This window comes from Balaenoptera borealis (assembly GCF_965194805.1).
Source record: "Balaenoptera borealis genome assembly, chromosome: 5".
Lineage (NCBI taxonomy): Eukaryota > Metazoa > Chordata > Mammalia > Artiodactyla > Balaenopteridae > Balaenoptera > Balaenoptera borealis.
This window is the reverse complement of record NC_138862.1, coordinates 87,644,596-87,669,006: the sequence shown is the minus strand read 5'-3', so window position 1 is coordinate 87,669,006 and position 24,411 is coordinate 87,644,596. Positions and strand designations below refer to the sequence as shown.

The 24,411-nt window shown below is 40.2% G+C and overlaps 1 protein-coding gene across 3 annotated transcripts in view; it reads right to left on the bottom strand.

The window, feature by feature from the left end:
- Positions 1-24,154, bottom strand: part of GNB4 (G protein subunit beta 4) — a 69,859-nt gene extending 45,705 nt beyond the window's left edge. Inside the window, exons 1-3 of one of the 3 annotated variants that reach the window (XM_082394199.1) lie at positions 23,855-24,154; positions 14,503-14,859; positions 13,590-13,763 (exon numbers count right to left, since the gene is read on the bottom strand). The gene's annotated coding sequence lies outside the window, so the exon portion shown is untranslated. The remainder of the gene's footprint in view (positions 1-13,589; positions 13,764-14,502; positions 14,860-23,854) is intronic. The other 2 variants (XM_082394198.1, XM_082394200.1) reach the window with 2 other exon arrangements.
- Between the last annotated feature and the right edge of the window lie 257 nt (positions 24,155-24,411).

Sequence of the window (24,411 nt, the reverse complement as noted above, 5' to 3'; positions counted from 1 at the left end):
AATCATAAACATGACTCAGGCTAATATTTGTATCTGTTGATGGATCAATAGATATAACAAAATAATACTTTAAACAAAAAAGGAAAATAAAATTATTACCAGAAAGAATTCTCTTCATGGTCTCAGCACCCCAATTCTCCTGCAACGTAACCTCTTCTTTCTCTCCTCAGCTCCTTGAGAAACACTGAAGCTTCCTCCCTGACTCTAGAAGGTATACGCTTGCTGGGAGAGGACCTAAACTACCCCTACCCCGTTTGCACCCTTACTTACAGACTAGGACTCTCAAACAAGCGTGGAGGAGGAAGATTCAGAGGGGGAGAGGATAGGAGACAAAACATCCAAGCATTTAAAGGGCTATCTCAGGGACTTTCCTGGTGGCTCAGTGGTTAAGAATCTGCCCGCCAATGCAAGGGACACGGGTTCGAGCCCTGGTCCAGGAAGATCCCACGTGCCACGGGGCAACTAAGCCCGTGCACCACAACTACTGAGCCTGCACTCCACAACTACTGAAGCCCGTGTGCCCTACGGCCCACGTGCCACAACTACTGAAGCCCGTGCTCCGCAACACGAGAAGCCACCGCAATGAGAAGCCCGCGCACTGCAACGAAGAGTAGCCCCTGCTCACTGCAACTAGACAAAGCCTGTGTGCAGCTATGAAGACCCAACGCAGCCAAAAATAAATAAATTAATAAATTAATTTTTAAAAAAGGGGGCTATCTCAAACTACACCCACCTCCTGAAGATCTCAATACCTGACTCTCCAACAGCACCTTGTCCATCCCACTCCAATGCCATGACTCCTGGATTGGGGCATTATTAACGGTATATCAATCAGGTGTGTAAGGGAAGAAACACGGTAGATAACCACTAATTTAGCCTAATAATTTAGCCAAATAGCCTAATCATTGGTTCTCAAAAGGTGGGGACCAGTAGCACCAGCATCACTGAGGACCTTGCTGGAAATGCAAACTTTTAGGCCCTTTGCCAGGACTAAAGAACCAGAGACTCTGAGATGGAGCCCAGCAATCTGTGGTTAACAAGCACTCCAGGTGATTCTGATGCCTCCTGGAGTTTGAGAACCACAGGTCTAAACTCTTGTCTAAAACCACTGGATTGGAGGAAACCTCAAGGGTGTGTGTTCATGTATTAAGAAGTTCCTAAAAAACTAAATGGCATTTATATTATCTTCCTGGTCAAACACAACACCTAGATACTTTAAAAAAAACAAAAATAATAGATGGAATACATAATTATAGAAACAAATCATTCCCATTCCAATTGGTTTTAAAAGAGAGCAAAACTGGGACTTCCCTCGTGGTGCAGTGGTTAAGAATCCGCCTGCCAATGTAGGGGACACGGGTTGGAGCCTTGGTCCGGGAAGATCCCACATGCCGTGGAGCAACTAAGCCCGTGCGCCACATCTACTGAGCCTGCGAGCTACGGCTGCTGAGCCCACGTGCCACAGCCGCTGAGCCTGTATGCCTAGAGCCCGTGCTCCGCAAAGGGAGAAGCCACCACAATGAGAAGCCCGTGCACCGCAACGAAGACCCAACACAGCCAAAAATAAATAAATAAATAAATAATAGAGCAAAACTATTTCCCATATCTGAATTATTAAATTTTTTAGTTTTATTTTTCTGAAGGATAGCTTGGGAATGAGAAAAGAAGCAACAGGAAAAAAAGACAGAGAAGTTTCCATATACATTTCCTATTTCAACACTCACACCTTAAAATATTTTTTTACAAAGAAATCATTAACAATTCCTTGACGTATTTCAGGTGTTATCTTTCCTTTCCTCAAGGGAAACAATGCATCTGGCAAAATCTTTATTTTCTTTCTTTCTTTTTTTTTTTTGGCAGCCATTACCTTCTTTAAAATGATCTACTTGTATTTGGTCTTGCTTTACTCTTTAAGAAATATAAGAATGAAATAAACACCAGGATTGAAAGGACAACTTAAGAACCAAGCTATCTTCTATGTTGAAATACCCATGTCACCTGAAAAGACAGATACTTGAAAACAATTTTTTTAAATTCAAGGCTTAAATGTATTAATCTTTGGTAAAGTAGCAAAGTATATGAGAAAATACCCCAAAGAAAACAGTGTTTCATGTATCCTTGAAATTAACTAAAAAAGGAACTTGGATTATGAAATGCCAACACTGACTTTTATATATTTTTCTTTAAAAAAAAACAACAAAAAACCCACTTGTGATTAAGTTTTCTTAACAAGGCACAACAGGATCAGTCCACACAGTTATAAATCAATCAACAAGAAACCAAGTTCTTTATCCAAGTGTCATAAACAGATCCACTTGGGGTGAACACTTTGGATAATAATTTGAGGCTCTATCATTGAACAGGCTATGTCATCGTTGCAGAAATCTAAACTGAGATGGTAAATTCCATGACCCCATAAAATATCATGCATAAAATTTTTTTTAAAGAATAGGAATTCATGAAATTAAAAGCAAATGGATTTTGTTGTTTCATTCCTACACATTTTTTACATTTGTGTTATAAATTAAATGTGAGACATCTGCAATGTCTTAAGACTATTTGCCATTTATAAAAGCTGTGTTTAACCTTAAGTTCTTTGAGTTTGATTTTTAAATTAAAATTAAATTAAATTTTTAATTAAAAAATTATCCTTAATCAAGGAAAGGGAAAAGAAGGGGAAGAAGTCTTGAGGCAAAGCTAACAAAAACTAAAACTACTGTAATATCAGGTACTACATGAGAACCTGATGCAGAATACATGTTTTAAATATAAAGTGGATATGCTTCTGTTCTTTTTTTTTTTTTTTATAAATTTATTTATTTATTTTTGGCTGTGTTGGGTCTTCGTTGCTGTGCACAAGCTTTCTTTAGTTGTGGTGAGTGGGGGCTACTCTTCGTTGCGGTGCATGGGCTTCTCATTGTCGTGGCTTCTCTTGTTGTGGCGCATGGGCTCTAGGCGCGCAGGCTTCAGTAGTTGTGGCTCACGGGCTCTAGAGCTCAGGCTCAGTAGTTGTAGCACACGGGCTTAGTTGCTCCACGGCATGTAGGATCTTCCCAGGCCAGGGCTCGAACCCATGTCCCTTGCATTGGCAGGCAGATTATTAACCGCTGCGCCACCAGGGAAGCCCTGCTGCCTTCCTTCTGCTCCCTACCAGCTCTTCTGCTTTCCGGTGATATGCTTCTGTTCTTTTTAGTGTATCCCTTTTAAATTCCCACATACATATATACAGAGGGATACAATGGAAAATTTAAGTGAATAGGTTTAGCTTTTTTCCATTTAACATTTTGGGAAGGCTTTCAAAAAAAGAGTTTTCTTCCTGTATTTCCTATTATTTTTATCTCTAGTCCCAAGTACATAATAAATGAGTACTATTCCAACTGCTGTCAATTCAAATCATCATGTGATTTATTCTTCCACTCAACAAACATGTATTTAACACCTACCCTGCACCAGGCACAAGAACTGACCCATCCCAATCAGAAAAATTCATCTTCTCACAAGAAAGATAAGAATAATTATATTAGGATATAAGTGCCACAATACGGCACGTATTTAGAGTGCTATGTCACCAAAACCAAATGTTTCATGAGAATGTGACTGAACTCAACACACTAAGGATTTCCCTTAAACTAAATGCAATACATTCTGAAACCACTGTCTGTGAATCCACTGAAACCACTTTCAGTATGCTTGTATTTTTAGCTGTACAACCTCTTAAAGTAACCAGTTCTATAAATTCGCTGTCAGAGATGTAAAATAGGAGGGTATTTCCCCTTTTACTTAGTGCTCAAACTACTTTCTCTAAGTTGTGACGCCTCTAGTTTTCGTATTTCCAAGGATTTGTGAACCAAACATTAGGAAAGTGAATTACGATTATGTACATTACAGATCATAACCTTGTCAGCCCGTCTTTTCTCATATGACTTCACTCAAATATTATCACCTTTTGGATTTTTTTGATAGGACCATGCATGGTTCATCTCTGTACCACTAAGTCACAAAGTCTTATACCCTTTAAAGTCACATAATTTGCTTTTGTTTTACCAGAAACAACACAAACTCACCAGACCTGATTACATATTACTCTTGGTTATATCTAAAAAATTTTTTAAATTAATCCCACCGCTAAAGGATGAAAATATGACAGCTGGATATATCAGAATTTCATCCAACAAATTTTTATGAGTGCCTAGCAGGCATCAATCATGATCTAACTCGTTTGCTGAGTTGGCTTGATAGCACAAAATGTGACTTGTGTAATTAACATATTCATAGAAAGGTAGCTACAATTCCGTATGTTCAGTTTTAATAAAAGTAAAATATCTTAAAATTACCAATAATAAGTAGAAATAGAGTATAGCACTCAGAGTCTTTCTCCCAGGGCAGATTTCATTCTTTCTAACATAAAGCTATAATGCCTATGCACGAGATAAAACTTTGGAAGTTTTACTAATTAAGAAGCAAGTGTACTTATATGATGTTGGTCTGAGATGAACAGATATCCACCAATGCTACTTCAGGATCACACTTTCTTTACCAAAATGTCATCTGATTGCTCTTTTGGGTTTAGACTAACAGCTAATTAATAACCCACACTAGCTATTTGGAACTCCACTCCATCCCCAGCTCCCTACTCCTACAACTAATATCCTCAAAATCCATCAATCAACAGAGAGTTTATCTCCACCAGGTGGCTTGGACAGTGTACGCACCTTTAGTTACATTTACATTGTAGTCGCATACAGTTTTAGTCTACTGCTCAGACTGTCCTATGGATGTTTTCATCCTGCCACACTCACTATCACATACACCAATACTGCCCTTCAGCAGCCTTAAGGAAACACACATTGCTCCTGATGCTTCACAATCCCTTCATAACCTGTCTCTCTATCATCTCTAGAAACTATACGCAGATGTTCCCTCATGAAAAGATTAGTTATAACCATGGGGGAAATTTACATACAAACATTTCTCTCCTTTTTTATATCTTAAGGCATGGAGGAGTCTTTGTACGTGTTTTTAAATTCATTTTCCCCCAAAATCTTCCTTAGTGGCACATTAATAATTAATAAACATAATAAAATCCCTTGTTGATAAAGTTTAATTCCCCAAAGTAAAGGTTAACAGAACCATGAAAACTAATATCTATTAAAACTTTTAAAATGCCAACTGCTTTTGCTTTTTTACACCAAATGACAAGACCACATTTTTCAAAAAGTTTATTCTCTCCCAACAGCTTCCCTAGGGGCACATTTAGTAAGCAATGCACATAATGACGATCCCTTGTTGACGAATTTCAATTTCCTTAAGTAATTAGCTGTCTACCATTTTTCCATTTAAATACATAATTTAATTTACAGAAGCCTAGAAAGTAAAAAATGGTTCAAATTATTTCCTTATAAAACTGGTCATTATAAGCCTTGTTAATTATCCTAAATACAACGTATCAATATAATCTATGTCACATGCCAGTTGTACAACAGAGCCTCATTCAGCTTAAGTTGCATTACTGGGGTTTTAATGTCACAAACCAAAGAGTTAAAGTCCAATTTTCGTATTTTAAACAATTCCTGAGTAAAGGTGTTTAGGTGGGGAACTCATAAAAATTGAAGGGGAAAAACACGGAGTCAAGGGCTTCCCTGGTGGCGCAGTGGTTGAGAGTCCGCCTGCCAATGCAGGGGACACGGGTTCGAGCCCTGGTCTGGGAGGATCCCACATGCCGCGGAGCAACTAGGCCCGTGAGCCACAACTACTGAGCCTGCGCGTCTGGAGCCTGTGCTCCGCAACAAGAGAGGCCGCGACAGTGAGAGGCCCGCGCACCGCGATGAAGAGTGGCCCCCGCTTGCCGCAACTAGAGAAAGCCCTCGCACAGAAACGAAGACCCAACACACCCAAAAATAAATAAATAAATAAATAAAATTTTAAAACAAACAAACAAAAGAAACGGAGTCAAGCCATTGGTAAATGTCATCATAACAAAAATACCAAAAATTCCTATGTAAGAGCCCAGAGGTTATTAGCACTTTGAGCACAGGGACCACTGTCCTCATCTTTGTCCCTACCAAAGTAGTGTTCTCACTTTATGATACAGATTCTATCTATTTCTCTATAGCTAGAAATGTATTACAAGTTAGATGATGAAGAAGAAAAAGTAAGGCTTCTAAAAACATGGTAGGACTTCCCTGGTGACACAGTGGTTAAGAATCCACCTGCCAATGCAGGGGACACGGGTTCGAGCCCTGGTCCATGAAGATCTCACATGCCACAGAGCAACTAAGCCCGTGCACCACAACTACTGAGCCTGAGCTCTAGAGCCCACGAGCCACAACTACTGAGCCCACCTGCCACAACTACTGAAGCCCGCGTGCCTAGAGCCCGTGCTCCACAACGAGAAAAGCCACTGCAATGAGAAGCACGCGCACCACAACGAAGAGTAGCCCCCGCTCAATGCAGCTAGAGAAAGCTCGCGTGCAGCAATGAAGACCCAACACAGCCAAAAATAAATTAAAAAATAAAAAAAATAAAAACATGGTATTTTTGAAGAGGTAAGAATGAATGTTTAAAGACAGTCATTACCTAATTGTTTATATAACCAAAAATTATAAAAATAAATCAATTGGAGAGCTAAAGGCGACACTGGGGAAAAAATTTTTAAGCTGTATATTGCCTTAAATATTAAATATGGACATTAAGAGAAACTTTATTTTAGCAAGTCAATAGTACACAAGTGTTGAAATCATTTAATGTGATTTTTACTTCAAAACAGATTAAATAAGATATAGTTCTCAGCAATTCTGTAAGAAAAAGCTCTCCATAATGCATACTAGGAAAGTGGTATTGAGGAACACATGCTGTGAACTTATCAAGCTTTTTTTTCTGTTGGCTGTGCTGCCCGACCAGGGGTTGAACCTGTGCCCCCTGCAGTGGAAGCACGGGAGTCCTAACGACTGGACCGCCAGAGAATTCCCCTTATCAAGCATTTTTGTTGTTGTTGTTCATAACTATTACACCAAAGGAAATTCTTTGGTGCCTGTACCACTCATAGGACATTAGTAGGAAGGCTGTAGTGAAGCACAGTAGTTAAGAGTGCTGCCTCTAGTACCCAACTGTTGGGGTTTGAATACTGGCTTTTCCCGTGGCATATGTTAACTGACAACTGGAAAAGTCAACAAAGGTTAGCTGAAATTATTAGTACAGTTGAGAAAAAGATGTCTTTGAACTAAAGATGGAAAAATGTTAAAAATATTTTGAGAAGAATTATATTTAAGCAGAAATTATTTTAAGTAATCAAAACATTTTGGAGCTAGTTTTAGTTTTCATCCTAAGCCAGACAGTTCTTTAAATCTAACTACTGCCAGTTTTCTTTTCATTCTTTCCAACCTTATTATGGTTAATTTTGAGGCTTACCTAAAATTTAAATTTTCAAATCTTTGTAATTTAAAAGTTAATTATCCAGTTTGTGATCAAGACTCATCCACTTTTATTTCTTCCTACTGACCTACTCTACTATCTCCTGCTTATTAGTACTCCCTCCACCAGAGGGCAGACAAAAGAAAGATGAAGTCGTGAAACACAAAGCTGATAACTTGTTAGCTTCCAGAAAACCTGGAGCAGTGTCACCAAAAAATAGCACCGATGTTATGGGATTCTCTGAGACAATCTTCTCCAATTGCAATAGCGTTAAATAAAATACAGCCAGAAAGTTGGCAAATATTAATTCATGCATTTATTCATTCATTCAACAAATACCTGAATTCCAACCACATGCCTGGCACATTCCAGGCTCCAGGGATTCAGCAGTAAACAAAACAAAGTTTCCCGTGGTCATGGAGCTTTATTCTATATTTGTCTAGGAGAAGATTATAAAGCTCGTGAATAAATAACAATTTCAAGTACAGATAAGTACTATGCAGGGGGAAAAAAAACCTGCAAGAAGTTAGAGGGTGACCAGGAAGGCTATTTTTAAATAAATTAATCTAAGTAAAGACCGGAATGAAATGAGGGAATGAGCCATGCCTTAAATGGGGAAGAGCATTCCAGGTACAAGAAATAGTACTGATAAATGCAAAGGCCCTGAGGCAGAAACTAACCTGGCAAACTGAATCAACGGGAGAGAGTAGAGTAAGGCTGGAGGGGAGTAAGCAAAGCAGAAGATATAACAGAGGTGGGCAAGAGCCCAAGTGTGTGATCATGTAGGCCTCCTGACCATAATAAAAACTTCAGTTTTCATCTAACAGTAATGTGTTCTGATGACTGGGAGATATAATCTGATTTGATTCATACCTTTTAAAGTTCATGCTGGCTGCTAGGGGACACAGACACTGAAAGCTGAAAGACCAGTTAGGCACTGCTACAGTAGTCTGGACCAGGAAAGATGGTGGTTTGACACAAGGGTAGTGGCAGTGGAGGTGATGAAAAACAGACAAATTTGGAATAATTCTTAAGTTAGAGGCCATAATACTTGCCAATGGAGGAACAGATATAGGATGAGTCAATCAGGATAACTCTTAGGAGTTTTAAACTGAGCAACTGGGTGAATAGTGACAACCATTTACTGAGTTGGAAAAGAATAAGAAGCCACAGCCAGTGAGGCAGGATGAAAATCAGAGTTAGTGTCCCAGAAGTCAAGGGAAAAAAATGCTTCAATAAGGAAGGAGTTATCTATCACTTGTGTCAAACGTGGCTGAGAGATCTAATTTGGCAAGACTGACATCCCTGGTGACCTTGAATGGTTTTGTGGGATAGGAAGGATGAAGTCTCTGGAGTAGGTTCAGAAGAAGAGGGAGAGAAGGAGTTGCGAAGTAGATACAGCCTACATGGAATCTTTCCAAGATTTTTGGACACTAAGTAGTTTTATTAGTTTTTGAAGTTTTAACTTTCCATGTTTTTGGAATTTCAAACTTAAAGTTGAAAATTTTAATATAGTGAATACTCTCATTCCCTTTGCCTAGATTCACCAGTTGTTAACATTCGCCACATTTGCTTTATTGCTTTCTCTATATGTAATAATTATTATTGCTTATCTATTTGAGAGTAAATTGAAGATATTTTGACCCTTTACTCCTAAATAATTCACTGTATATCTTCTAAGAACAAGGGCGTTTTCCTACATAACTACAGTACAATTATCAAATTCAGGAAATTTAACATATGTAACATATGTTAAATTTGATACAATATTATTTAATATTCAGTACATATTCAAGTTTAATATTTAATATTCAGTACATATTCAAGTTTTGCCAACGTCCCCATAATGTTCTTAGAGTAATTGGATTTCCCAAAACCCAAGATCCAATCCAGGATTATGCATTGCATTTAACTGACAGGTCTCCTGAACTTCCTTTAATCTGGAACAGTTCCTTTGCCTTTGTCTTTCATGACATTAACATGTTGGAAGAGTACAAGCCAGTTACTTGGTAGAACAATCCTCAGTTAAGGTCTCTCAACTGTTTCCTTGTGATTAGATTTTGGTTACGCATTTTAGAAATACCACAGAAAAGTAATGACATCCCTATTTCAAGCATGTCAAAAGGAACATTTTTTTTCTACCATCTTTATTGGAGTATAATTGCTTTACAATGGTGTGTTAGTTTCTGCTTTATAACAGAGTGAATCAGCTATACATATACATACATCCCCATATCTCCTCCCTCTTGCATCTCCCTCCCTCCCACCCTCCCTATCCCACCCCTCTAGGTGGTCACAAAGCACCGAGCTGATCTCCCTGTGCCATGAGACTGCTTCCCACTAGCTATCTGTTTTACATTTGGTAGTGTATATATGTCCATGCCACTCTCTCACTTCTTCCCAGCTTACCCTTCCCCCTCCCCGTGTCCTCAAGTCCATTCTCTATGTCTGCGTCTTTATTCCTGTCCTGCCCCTAAGTTCTTCAGAACGATTTTTTTTTTTTTTTTTTAGAATCCATGTATATGTGTTAGCACACGGTATTTGTTTTTCTCTTTCTGACTTACTTCACTCTGTATGACAGATTCCAGGTCCATCCACCTCACTACAAATAACTCAGTTTTGTTTCTTTTTAGGGCTGAGTAATATTCCATTGTATATATGTGCCACATCTTTATCCATTCATCTGTCGATGGACATTTAGGTTACTTCCATGTCCTGGCTACTGTAAATAGAGCTGCAGTGAACACTGTGGTACACAACTCTTTTTGAATTATGGTTTTCTCAGGGTATATGCCCAGTAGTGGGATTGCTGGGTCGTATGGTAGTTCTATTCTTAGTTTTTTAAGGAACCTCCATACTGTTCTCCATAGTGGCTGTATCAATGTACATTCCCACCAACAGTGCAAGAGAGTTAAAAGGAACATATTTATGCCACTACTGGTGATGTTAATTTTGATCACTTGACTGAAGTGGTATCTGCCAGATTTCTCCACTGTGAAGTTACTGTCTTCCCCTTGGTTGGTAATCTCTAGAGAGATCACTGGAAACAGTAGTAATACCCTTTTCCTCATCGACCTTTCTCTATTAGTAACACTCGCCTGAATCAGTATTATCATGATGGTTGCAAACTAGTGACTTTTCTAACTCTATTGTTCCTTCTACAGTTTTTATTGGTGGTCTACCGGCAACAGTTTTTCCCTTTTTCTTATTTTATTTATTTATTATGGACTTGTGGATTCTTTTCATTCAATGGGTTATAAGGCATTACTATTATTATTCATTTTGATGCTCAAATTTTCCCAGATTTGGCTGTTCAAGCTAGTTCCTACATCCCTTTGACATGACCCCATTATTTTTTTGAATCTTTCCTTACTTTGTGTTCTACGCTCATCTTATACTTTCCCTTCCCCAGCTCTCGAACCAGCCATTTAGGTCTGTGCACTGGTTGTGCTCACTGCTACTAGGGTGTCATTACTTCTAGCCCTTTCATCAGACAGAGCTAGGAATTATATGCATGTCTGTATGAATGTAGGTATATTTTAATCATGAGATCATATGGATAACTCTAATTCCAGTCCAACACCATAGAGGTCTTCATTGCCTTCTTCTGTTTCATATTTTTTATTTCCCTTCTCCCACAGTGAAAACCCGAGCTCTCAAAATAGCATGAATTTACTCATTTGCTCAATCCTACAATACACACAAAATCGTTTCAGAACTGCTATATCTCTACACTATAGATAACAGCCTACTACACACGGTTCAAGGTTTTTTGTTGTCGTTGTTGGCAGTCCTTTCACCTTTAGGTTAAAGGTATATAATCAAAGTCCTGTGTTAAAAACTTACTTGGATTCATTTTTTTCTTCTGAGAGTTTACGTTATTCACTAAAATACAGTCAGTTCATCTGTTGCTGTTTATATTCAATTTTGGAGGCTTTTTTCTCCCAGTCCTGTTAATTTCATTTTTGAACATATAAAAATTACCAAGTTTCCAAAGCTCATAACTACACAAAAAGGTATAATCAGAGCAATGCCATTCCCTCCACCATCCCTTTTACTCAGTTCCTACCCACCCTCTACAGGTAGCTAATTCGTTTCTGGTTACCTCTTCTCTATTTTTGTTCTATCAAAAGATTATGTTTTCTCAATGTGGAACAGAGAAATGGGACAGCATACTGGATGAAGAAAGAATTTTAAGATGGGAGACATAACAGAATGTTTGTATTATAATGTAGATGATTCCACAGAAACTGAAATTGAAGGTGGAGAACGGATGGGATAACTGCAGAAAGAAATATCTATCAAAATAACTTCTGGTTGAAATTTGAGGGGTATCAAAAGGTTCCCATATTCCAAAATAGATTGCCATCCTGTTTGTAACCTTCCTAATTAGTTATACCTATGGCTCTAGAGAACCCACATAAAATGGGGTTATTATTTTGGAAGGATAATTAAGCTATCACTACCTATTAATGTCAGTAGGAGAAATTCTGCCCTGGCAAGAGGGAGGTTTTGAACTTTGAGCTAGACATTTAAGCAGGAATAGAGAGGTGAGAAGAGAATGGCTGACATGAGGATCTGTGTAGTAACACAGATGGATAGTAATGATCATGCTAGAAAATCAAACCCACATCTCTGGCACATCTTGGAAAATTTACAAATATGCTATTGAGTAACTGAGGGTTATTCCTCATGTCCTGGCACTAAGTCAGTGTGGCACAGAGGGAAGAACATGAACTTTAGAGACAGAGCGGTCTGGCCTTAAATCCCAACTGAGTTACCTAACAGCTACATAACCACTGGCAAGTTACTTAACATCTCAGAGCCACAATTTTCTTACCTGTAGAACTGGATAATGTCTCTTTTGCCAAGTTAATGTGGAATATAAACAGAATAATGTATAGCATTGCCCCTGGCCCAGAACATATGCTTAATAAGTAGTTCCTATAATAAATGCAGATTAACAAGGTAAAGAAATTACACAGTGTGTTTCAATAACATGCCTAAAAGAAATCAGTGAAATCACACCATCTCAGGCAGTATTTGGTAAGGGCAAAAAAAATGTCCAACACGTAGTTCCAATTCTCAATTTTCAAAATGTCCCAGAGTCTATTTTTAAAGTGTAAAAATATGTGCTGACATACTAAAGTGCCAATGATTTAAAAGAAACAATTCTGGGGAGATGTTGATCAAATGTTAAAAACTTCCAGTTAGGGACTTCCCTGATGGTGCAGTGGTTGAGAATCCGCCTGCCAATGCAGGGGACACAGGTTCGAGCCCTGGTCTGGGAAGATTCCATATGCTGCAGAGTAACTAAGCCTGTGCGTCACAACTACTGAGCCCGCGTGCTACAACTACTGAAGCCCACATGCCTAAAGCCCATGCTCCGAGACAAGAGAAGCCACCGCAACAAAGACCCAAAGCAGCCAAAAATTACTTAATTAATTAATTTAAAAAAACAAACAATTTCCAGTTATAAGATGAATAAGTTCTGGGGGGTTAATGTACAACATGGTGACTACAGTTAACAGTACTGTATTGCATACTTGAAAGTTGCTAAAAGAATAATCTTAAATTTCACACACACACACACACACACAAAGGTGATGAATGTATTAACTAACTTTAACTGTGATAATCATTTTGCAATTTACATATCTATCAAATCGTCACGTGGTACACCTTAAACTTACACAATGTTATATACCAATTATATCTCAATAAAACTGGAGAAAATAATAAAAGAAGCAATTCTGCAAGTTAACGAAGACCAACGACTCTGAATAACTTAAGTAATGCCTATGGCTCACAAAGAGATGAACATAAATGTATCAAAATCCATATTAACCAATTTTATAATTTTATAAATGTGTATACACAAGAGAATTAAGGACGTTCAATAAAGCAATGTTTTAAAAGTTTCTATTTCACTTTCAAATTAATCTACAAACCAAAATGCAACATGGAAAGTCTTAAAATGATATTTAACTAAATACTGAAACATACAATAAACTTTCAGAGCCTAGAATCAGTAATAACCCTAAAGCCCCACACTGAAGAGCCATAAAATGCGCAATGGCAATGAGACTCAAAGCATACAATTTTACGTTACAGACCGTCGTTTTCCTCGCCGACTAGAAATGACTTCTTTCATCTTAAATAAGCAGTGTGTGCTCTACCTCTGTTCTAGAAGACGCTCTTAGAGGTCACAATCTCAGTATGCAATACCAAAACGATTAGAATTCATCAACAATTCAATGCCGAACGTCTTAAGAAAACTTTCCAGTAGGGTGCTAATCCACAGACCGAGCTATTTTGCTTGTGGAAGGAGAAAGATGCATCCACACCCTTTACTGAAAGAGAAAAGGAAGGAGTGGGAGAAAAGGGAAGAGAGAGAGATGCAAAATAACAAGACGCTGCTTCTATAAACAAATTAAAGTCTGTTTTTAAACTTTGGGAAATTCTTCCTCTGCCGAAGAGCAATAAATATCAAAGTACAATACAAGGCAATCATTTGTGTTTTGAAGCAGAAAAAGAATGTGGAGAGAAAAGGAAAACATTTTATCATGTACTGAACTTACAAGTATTCAAAATCCTTAATTCCTCACCCCCCCCGCCAAATATTGGGCATCCTATCCTTTACAAAATAAATTTAACACGAAACCACTGTACTCATTTTTAGCACTCGGTGGAGAACTTTTATCTCTCCCAGCGCTCACCACCCAATAACCCTTCTGGGAAGCCCTGAATAACCGCTATTCTCGGGACAAACACAAGCTCGCGTTCCAGTGCCCCGGAGGCGCCTCGGGGCGCGGAAAGGAACCTGGGGGTCTGGAGGCCAAGGACCACAGACCGCCCCCTCGCTGCCCAGGAAGTGCCCGAAGCGGCGGCCGAGCGGCTGGTCCCCGCACCGGAGCGGAGCGCCACCGAGGCGCGCCCGCCCCGTCCCTCCCGGGCAGGGTCCGCCTCCTGGAGTCCCCCTTCCCCGAGTCAGGAGGACCCCGCCGGCCGCGCCTCACGCCCCCTGCGGGAAGCCCGGGATGCCCCCGCGGGGCGCACCGACGAGCCGCAGCTAGCGCGGCCGCCGCCTACCTGGAGGGAGCTTGGGCCCGCGTGGACTGGGCGTGCGGAGGTCAGCTGGGCGCTCAGCAGCCCCTGGCGCGTGGAGCCGGCTTGCAGAGCGCAGAGTACGTCCGAGACCAGCGCCGCCGAGATCCGCCGACCACACCCAGGCCCGCGCCTCCCAGCAGCCAACTCCGCGGCGCGCGGGGCCGGGGCGGGGACGTGGCTCGCGGCGCGAGGCGCGAGGCGCGAGGCACGAGGCGCGCGAGCCCGCGGGGACGCGCCGCGGACGCGCGCAGACCCTGGAGCGTGCGCGGCCCGGGCGGGGGGCGAAAGCAGCTGGCGCGGAGCGGAGCGTCTGCTTCCTATTTTCTCTCTCGTTTCCTGCTAGAAGAAGAAAAACATTTATTCCCGGGCAGTTTCGTTTTCTTGGTTCGGCGCCTGGACGCCGGAGCACACTTCTGAGTAGCGCCCAAGTGGTGTGGCCGGTTTCCTTCCTGCCACCGCACAGGCCTCAGCTTGCTCGTGGGCAGGATAGAGGGGCTGATTTAGAAGACCTCAAGGTCCCGTTTAGGTTTAACATTCTGGAATTATAAATGTAAGAGAGTAAACTGAAGCCCAGAGTCTTACAAAATTGCATTGCAATCCCAGCTCTACCGTCCCTAGTTGTATGACCGTGTACCATCTCAGGGCCTCAGTTTCATCATGGGCAAAATAGGGATACTGTACCTGCCTCAAAAAGGTGCGAAAATTTTAACTGCGATAACATTTGCGCAGAGCCTGCCTCTAAATAAATGATCAATGCTTGGAAGTTATCGTTACTGTTGTTACTGATGAAACCGGGCCTTCCAGATAACCCTGTCAAGTTGCTCATCTCTGCATGAGTTAAACATCACATGCAACCGACTTTTTCTAGATTTCTAGGGGTGTTTTATGTTTAAAATGTCATAAAATGAATGCATCTACCCAATTTGCTTCCTCTGAAGTCAGCACCGCCCGGGAGCAATTTTCCTCTCCCCACCCCCATCTTTCTTCTGAGTTAATTCCAGTTTGACAGACTGTTGCTATAGCATTCCTTCTCTGACGTCAAACAATTTAAAGAAACAGCCCTGGGTAACGACAACTGCAGAGGAGTTCTTTGTGGAGTTTTTGTGCTGGAGAAACGTTTGAACAATATCTTAAGAGAACTTTAACACCTCCGCAGCCTTCCATTTCTTCTTCAGCAGCGTCCCACCATCACCTGGAATAAATCTTTTAGTACCTTCATGATGAGCACACCCTGACTGCAGCTGTGGAGAAAATGTGACCGTTTTGTTTAAAAGCCAGACCATGACAAAAATGGAAACAGCTGTGGTGCTAGGGTGATGAAATTATAGGTGGTTTTTTCCCCCAAATTTTCATTTTCCTTAATGTGGGGTGCTTGTTTCCATTAAGAAGAAAGAGGAGAAATGCCAAATCTTCTACATATCAGTGTCTGAAAAGTTGATTGGGACCCGAATAGTTTGCAGCTGTAACTATTTATATGTTTTAATGATTAAATCCTGGGCTTTATCATTGTCATTTTTAGGAGGAAGCAAAGGGAAATTATTATTTAAGGAACTCCTATTACATACCAGGCTCCCTGCTTTCTTATATTGTATTTAATTCTCATACTAACTTTACAGTGTGCATTCTATCCCCATTTTACAGATAAAGAAACTGAGGCTCAGTGAGATTAAGTAATTTACATAGAATACACAGTAAGTGTCACAGCCTTACATGGAATCTAGATTGGATTGACTCCAAAGCCCACTTTCTTTTAGATTCTTTTCTGTCTTGTTCTTGTGCACTGGCACTTGTACAGGTCTTTGAGAGGTGGTTGGGTTAAGATTATTAGCTGAAAAACAAGTTGCTGGTATTTAGGAAAACCCAGTGGAAAGTACTGTGTTATTCTATTCCAGAAAGGATTAGGGGAAATATAAATCAACAGCTCCTAAACACAAAAACCTGAAAAACGTTTACAAGAACTTTACTGACCATTATTTGAAGACTTGAGAATAAATTACACAAAATGATCACTTCAACCTTCCTGAAAATTTGATGTAGACTAGAAGAATAAAGTCTAAGTACAAGAAAGGAAAGTTTATTATCCAAACTAGTTCACTTCCAAGAATATTATATTTCTGTTTTGCCACATCTGCTGCACATTTTTCTGGAAAGAACACTTACTTGTTAAAGGACAAGCCTGTGTTGTAAATCTGAAAGTAGAGCTGATGAAAAGAATTTCATTAGCAGGAATAATTTCCTAAAAGCACAGTGATGCATTACTAAGTGACCCAGCAATTAGTAATTTTTCAAATGATAGCATAATCCATGTAGAAAGAAAAAGAGAGAAGGAAAGAAAGAAAGAAAGAAAAAAAGAAAGGAAGGAAAGAAGGAAGGAGGGAGGGAAGGAAGAAAGGAAGGAAGGAGGAAAGGAAGGAAGAAAAAGAGAAAGAGAGAGAGACAGAAAGAAAGTGTTATTAATATTCTCGAAGCCTGTAGGTTTGTGTAGACAATTGTAATGATGTATCCTGCCTGCTTCTAATGTTTAAACCCAGTGTTCTTGTGTTTGGATGCCACTGGCTGATATTTAGATTTCTAACTCATTAGGCCCATGTTGTCAAATCCTATTCTGTTAAAAGAGGATGGTGGGGTCCCTGCTAGAGAACCTTTGAAGACAAAATCCCTGTCTGTTTCATCCTTGTGTTCTTTGTGGTGTTTAACAGAATACCTTGCACCTACTAATTACTCAGTGAGCAGATGAATGAATAAAGGTACCTGGCTACTTGTTTTACTCAAATAACCTTCATACCAACCACCCTCAGGCCCTACTCAGAATCATAGAAAGGAGAAGAATGATCATTATTTTTCTGAGAGTTCAGTTGTAGTTGCTTCTGCAGGGTGTTTTGCTCTCTTAGGACCAAGTTCAGAGAAGCTCTGCTCTTGGTCCTCTATTGGATGAATCTGAATCCTTTTCTCAGCAAGCTACCCGAAAATCCACAGTGCCATAGGTTCATAACCTCTGCTTTTAAATCATATCCCAGGGCTTCCCTGGTGGCTCAGTGATTAAGAAGCCGCCTGCCAGTGCGGGGGACGCAGGTTCGAGCCCTGATCTGGGAAGATCCCACGTGCCGCGGAGCAACTAAGCCCGTGCACCACAACTACAGAACCTGTGCTCTAGAGCCCAAGAGACACAACTACCGAAGCCCGCGCACCTAGAGCCCATGCTCCGCAACAAGAGAAGTCACTGCAATGAGAAGCCCACGCACCACAACGAAGAGAAGCCCCCACTCACCACAACTAGAGAAAGCCCACGCGCAGCAACAAAGACCCAAAGCAGCCAAAAATAAATTTAAAAATAAAATAAATAACTCATACCCTAGAAAGTCTATTTTTTTTCTGAGCCTGCTTTGCTGTTAGACAACGCCAAGTGCATTATGAAGAACAGAACCGTCAAAGTGTACAGTATTCCAGTACGACCCTGTTGTATATGTTGTATACATTCCAATTCTATTGTATTCAGGATGAGACCAAATTACATACATGGAATATACTTTATAGAACTAAAGTAACAGGTTTTCTTCCAACTACAACAAAATAGTTCAAAAATATTAAATGGAAATTGTCTAATCGGATATGCAGCAGAGTTCCTCAAGGATGTGGGAAACGATTCCTTAGTAGACTCTAAGAAGTGAGTTTATGTGTTGTTTCAGACATCCTTAATCCCAAGAAGTCATGTCCAAACACTTCCCTCTTGCTCATGCACATTGCATTTAGATACAAGCTTTTTCTACAGCTTATATTTTGAGCCCGCCTTTGCTGTGTTCTTCTGACACTCCTAATACATATCAGTTATAGCTCTTGTGCCTTTCTGCTCAGGTTCTCTAACGGCAATTTGGGTCTGTCATCTACATGCACATCAGTGACCTTAGGAGAGCACTGTACTTGACTAATGATGTCTGTCTCAGGCATAGGAGGGGAATATATATTTGCTGCTCTAGGTCCTGTGGTTCATTTCTCTGGAATCTGTTATTGGGAAGGGACAGGCAAAGGGGAAAGAATACTAAACTGCACATCAGACGACGTGATTTAGAGCTTTGGCTCTGGTACTAAATATCTGTGTGAGCAGGTCACAACCTGCCTACATTCTGTCTTGTTCAATATATACAATTGGAGTGCTGGATCTTAACAGGACTGGCAAATAGCACTGATGCCATCACTCAGTACTATGCCCAATGTACAACCTCACTAATCAGAAATGCACTCTTTCCCTCTAAGCCTCATTACCATCCCCCAAATTCTTCTGAATACAGGTATCCTCCCCCCGTTTCAACAGTTCACTTTACACCACTTCACATTTATGAAGGACCTACATTAGAACCTGTTTTTACTAACTGAAAGAAATCTAAAGAGGATTTTGCTTTTATGGAAAAGCAAAAAGACCAAAAGCGAGAATAGCATTCAGCATTTGTTTTGTAACAGCCCTTATAGAGGCATTGCACACCCAGAGCAGCAAGGAAAGCAGCACTGCCCAGCTCCTTCCCTGGGAAAGGCACTCAGCATCTCAGCATCCAGCCGCCATATCTTTGAACTATGTCTGTGAGCATCTGGGCTTTATCTCGATTTATTTTGTGCTTCCATTAGGAAGATGGGTCCTAAGGTAATTACTTCTTCACTTTAGACTATTTCAGCTTTCAAATGGTTTCCTAGGAAGGTTCTACTTTTGGATAGCAGGGGAAACCTATACCACACACCAGGAAGGCATTCTGATCTATTGGTTTGATAAGTGAGTAGAAACATTGTTATTGGCTATCTATTGCTGTGTGACAAGCCTCCCCCAAACTTAATGGATTAGCGCAACAGCAATCGTTTATGCTGCTCATGATAACCTACTTAGGCAGGGCTTGGCTAACACACTCTGCTCTGCTCTGGGCTGTGTCAGCTAGTTTGACTCTACTTTTAAGATGGCTCTGTCATATGGCTGGCAAGGTGGTGCTGGCTGTTGGTTGGAAGACCATCCAGGGTTGTGGACAGAGACCTCTGTTCCTCTTCACTTGGCCTTTCCATGGGCTACTTGGAATTCCTCACACTACGGTGGCTGGGTTCCCAGCCAAGTGTTCGAAGAGAACAGGGAGGAGGTGCATAGCATTTTTATCACTTAACTTGGGGAAGCACATACTGTAGCTTCCAGCATCCTCTCTTGGTCTAGACAGTCACAAATTCAAGTCATAGGGACATAGACCTTTTGATGGAGGAGTAGCAAGGTTCTAGAAGAGCATGTAGGCTGACACCTATTGCTGCAGCCATTTTTGGAAATACCATCTGCCACAAGCATATTTGCTGACCCTGGGTTAATCTATGAGTCTAATGATCTAGGATTCTGTTTTTCCATGCCTTTTTCCCATTCAGCATTGTTTTATTTAGTTATGCTAATGTGCTCTGTCTAACAGATATTTCAAACAATGGAAAATATCTTGCTTTCCTTGCTAATTTGGTGTTTTGGGTTTTTTTATTTTAATTTTTAAAATTATCATACTGTGAAATTGATCTTTTTCTTTTGGTGTATGGTTCTATGATTTTAAACACATGTACAGATTCATGTAACCATCACTACAATCAGGATACAGAACAGTCCCATCATCCCCCCAAAATTTCTCATGCTATCCTATTATTATTATTATTATTATCTCACCTCCCTCCCTATGCCCTAGCAATCCTTGATCTGTCCTCCATCCCTACAGCTTTGTCTTTTCGAGAATATTATGTAAATGGAATCATACCGTATGAAACATTTTGAGACTGGCTTCTTTCACTCAACATAATACCTTGTTCCTTCTTATTGCCGAGTAGTATTCCATGGTATGGAGGTACCACAGTTTACCAATTCTCCCACTCAATGACATTTTGGATGTTTTCCAGTTTGGGGCAATTATGAACATAGTTTCTATGAACACTCATGTACAGGTTTTTATGTTAACGTATGTTTTCATTTTTCTAGGGCAGGTAACCATGAGTGGGATTGTAGTGTTATATGGTTAGTGTATGTTTAACCTCATGAGAAACTGCCAAATCATTTTCTGGAGTGGCTAGTCCATTTTTCATTCTCACCAGCAATGTATGGGAGTTCCAGTTGCTCTGAGTCCTTGTCAGCACTTGATACTGTCAGTGTTTGTTAATTTTTGCCTTTCAAATAGGTGTGTAGTGGTATCTCATAATGGTGGTTTATTATTGTATCTTCTTCGGCATCACATGTACAAAGTATCTCCTGCCTTCCCCTACCTTGATCTAGTCCATGCATTTCTGTCAAATTAATTTTCCTAAAACACAATAGTGATTAGATTCACTTTAGGCTCAGAGAACCTGCAACAATTTCCAATTACTTACTGAACTGAATATATCTGCCTTGCACTGGCTTGCAAGGCCTTACATAATCGGACTCCAACCTACATTTCCAGGTTCATCTTTTACTCCTCTATTTTTCTCTCCACCTAGCCTTTTTGCTCTTCTGAGAGTAGGTTCTTTGCCTTCTCATCTTTGTTAGTGTTGTTCCCAAAACTGTCTCCTCTGTCCTTCTTTCTGTATCTCTCAAGAACCAAGAACTTGAGGGGACTGTCCTTGCCCCTCTGTGCCTGGAATACCACCATGTAATAACATGCAATCTAACCCAGACACTCTTCCCAGGCTCTTTGAGCACCCTCCTGGGCAGGTCAGCAAATCCAGGACCGGGCAGGTATCCCGCTGGGGAATGAGTCTCCTTTGCTGATACAGACCAACTACTTTCCAAGTGATTCTACTTGGAAATAATGATATTATCTCATGCCTATCTTACCAGTTCTCTGAGAGGTTTTTTTTTTTTCTGTTTTTTGTTTTTATTTATTTATTTATTTATTTATGGCTGTGTTGGGTCTTCGTTTCTGTGCGAGAGCTTTCTCTAGTTGCGGCAAGTGGGGGCCACTCTTCATCGTGGTGCGCAGGCCTCTCATTATCGCGGCCTCTCTTGTTGCGGAGCACAGGCTCCAGACGCGCAGGCTCAGTAGTTGTGGCTCACGGGCCCAGTTGCTCCGCGGCATGTGGGATCTTCCCAGACCAGGGCTCGAACCCGTGTCCCCTGCATTAGCAGGCGGATTCTCAACCACTGCGCCACCAGGGAAGCCCTCTCTGAGAGGTTTTTGAACCATTTTTGAGATTTGAGATTAATGATATGGTAATTTTTCAACTGACTTTGCAATAAAGCATGAAGAGCTCTGATAGCTGTCAACAGTATATCACTTCCCTTCAGCAATGAAAGCTGAGAAAGAATAATTTAACAACATTAATTGTTTCCTGATAGAAACAATTGCTTTGGTCTGATACCAAGCCACTTAGCCTGGACTTCAAACTCTACCTAGGAAGTTTAAAAAAAAAGGTGAAAAGATGATATATAAATCAACTATTACGCTAAACATTTCTATTTGAATGTTGAAGAGACACCATTCTCAGTAACAACAAACATTAATGAACCTACTCTTTAGAACAAACCTCTAAGATTAAAGGAATGATTTTGAAAGCCTCTGCTTGCTCCAAGGATTATTTAAGAGAAAAAGAGTTATGCGTTGAGACTCCCTTAGCCATATTCTCTAAGTGGACCAGGATATCTAAATCATGTTTTCAAAAGCCCATATAAATTCTAAGAAAGTTAAGTGAAATTGTTAATGATAGCAAATTCGGTTCAGGTCAAGAGTATGATGTATTCAAGTTACATTCTACATAACTTCCCTCTTCTATAATTATGCCCATATTTATAGTGTCTAGAGCATAATATATTATTTGCATGAGCTAGAGATTTACAATTATATGACTCTTCCATGCCACAATCTCACGCCTGGGACTCATGTCTTATCACTGTATCCTTAGTCTTAGCACAGTACCTGCATATAGCAGGGCTCTCTCATGTTTTTTCAATGAATGAAACAATACAGAGCTCTAAGGAGAGGTTGCTGGGAGTTTCATTCATACATACATCCACTCCTTTATTCATTCATTTGCGAGCATTTAATAAGTTCTCAGACAAAAATGTACCTTCATAGCTATTTAGGAATAAATAAAATCAGACTAACAAAATGCTTGATTCAACATTAATGCTTCTAGGAGTGGAGTCTTCTCCTGGCAGATGGGTGGTCAAGCTGAGGTGGAAGCAGAGCACAAGGTCTAAGGCTTGGGACAGTTTTACGCTTTTCCTTCACTCAGCCCTTTTATTGTCATTTTAAGTTCTTAATGTGACGTGGGGAGGTGCAGGGGACTGCTCTCACACTTTCGTCATCCAAATGACAGCAGCTAATAAGGGTTTCTGGAGCAACTCACTCTCCTCAGGGACCAAGGATGGGAGAAAACTACTGGGCAGAAGCCAGCCTCTGTTCTCATAGGGTGTGCTGAGTGCAATAATGAGTGTGATATCATCACCTGTTTTTAAGTGCTCTATGGGAAAACCCAGCTCCTTTGCATTTGAGACAGACTATTAGTGGGGGTAATGATGGTTTGAACAGGATGCTTTTCTCTTCTTTAAAGTACCTTTAGAGGAAAAAAATCAACAAATAGGACTAAATATCTGAAAATAAATATTTAAAATGCTCTAGAAACACGGCAGAGTTAAGGTTTTTTCAAAATAGGAACAATCTTCTTTGGAACAGATATCCTAACTTAGTATTTCCCCTTTGGTACCTTTTAGGTTTATATACATTTATTGAATATTTAGGAATCAGCACTTCACATTATTTACCTCATTTACTATCTACAACAGACTTAAAAGGAGATATTATTATTCCTATTGCGCAAAGGAGGAGATTTAGGCTCAGAGACAGTAAACTCTTGCTCAATGTCCTGAGGTAGTATCAGGGGATGAGAATGAAGGGTTCAGGCTCTCATCCTTCTTATGTCTCTCTAACCTCCACTTCCAACAGCCCTCCTGACTACCCCAAAAACTATACAACCTAAAGAAAGGGTTATGCAAATTTTATGTAAATACAGCTTCAAAACCTGCCCCTCCCTCAGCAGTTCCCTACCCCTTGAGCCTCTCCTGTATCGAATCAAACACCTAATACATGATAGAGCTTTCAAATAGAGCCAGAACTTTCTGACCCGATGCTTGGGTGTGTTCCCGTCCCTGCTCTTTGAAGCCTACTCGCCAGCAGTAACACAACTGCCCTCACTTAGGTTTCATTTTGGATATTGTATTTCTTTCTAAATAAATTAGGTCAAAACCTCTGGTTAATGAATGCCTCAGAAGTTTTTCTATCTCTTCAGTTGTATTACATAAATAAAAATCAGGCAGGTAGAGAATTTAACCACTCCACCCTCATCCAGTTTGACTTGCCCCAACACTTACCCAAATCCAAGAGACTTCACAAATTCTTTCAGTCAGAGAACATCAACTTCTTTGCTCTTGTTTGCCCCCTACCCCTGCCCCTTTATCAGGATAGCTACTTACTGCTCTTCCTGTTTTGCTTTAACTGAAATGAATTTGAGCTCTTATGCCTTCTGCTGTTTGGATTTCCTGGCTTAAAAGCTCTGAATCAGAATGACATTAATCCTACTTTTTCTGCAATGTGGCATTATTATTCATTACAGATACATGTACTGCTCCTTCTCACTTTCTGAGAATTTCATGGACTTTCTCATTGGAAATGAGTCAGTGATTTGGAATTTGCATCTTCCCAAGTAACAAGTAGGCTGCCTCATTTTTTAAATCTCATTTTTTAAAGAAAATTCTAGTCCAGTTTACCAATTTTTTCAAAATCTGATTTAGTTACACCCAAACCCAGAATTTAATTAACTAGCATTTACATTATTAGCAATGTCCAAATTTAAGTATATTTTCTGTAGAGATCAACCCTAGGGCAGCTGCACAAGTCTCTGCAAGAAGGTTCCTCTTCTTTGGTGACA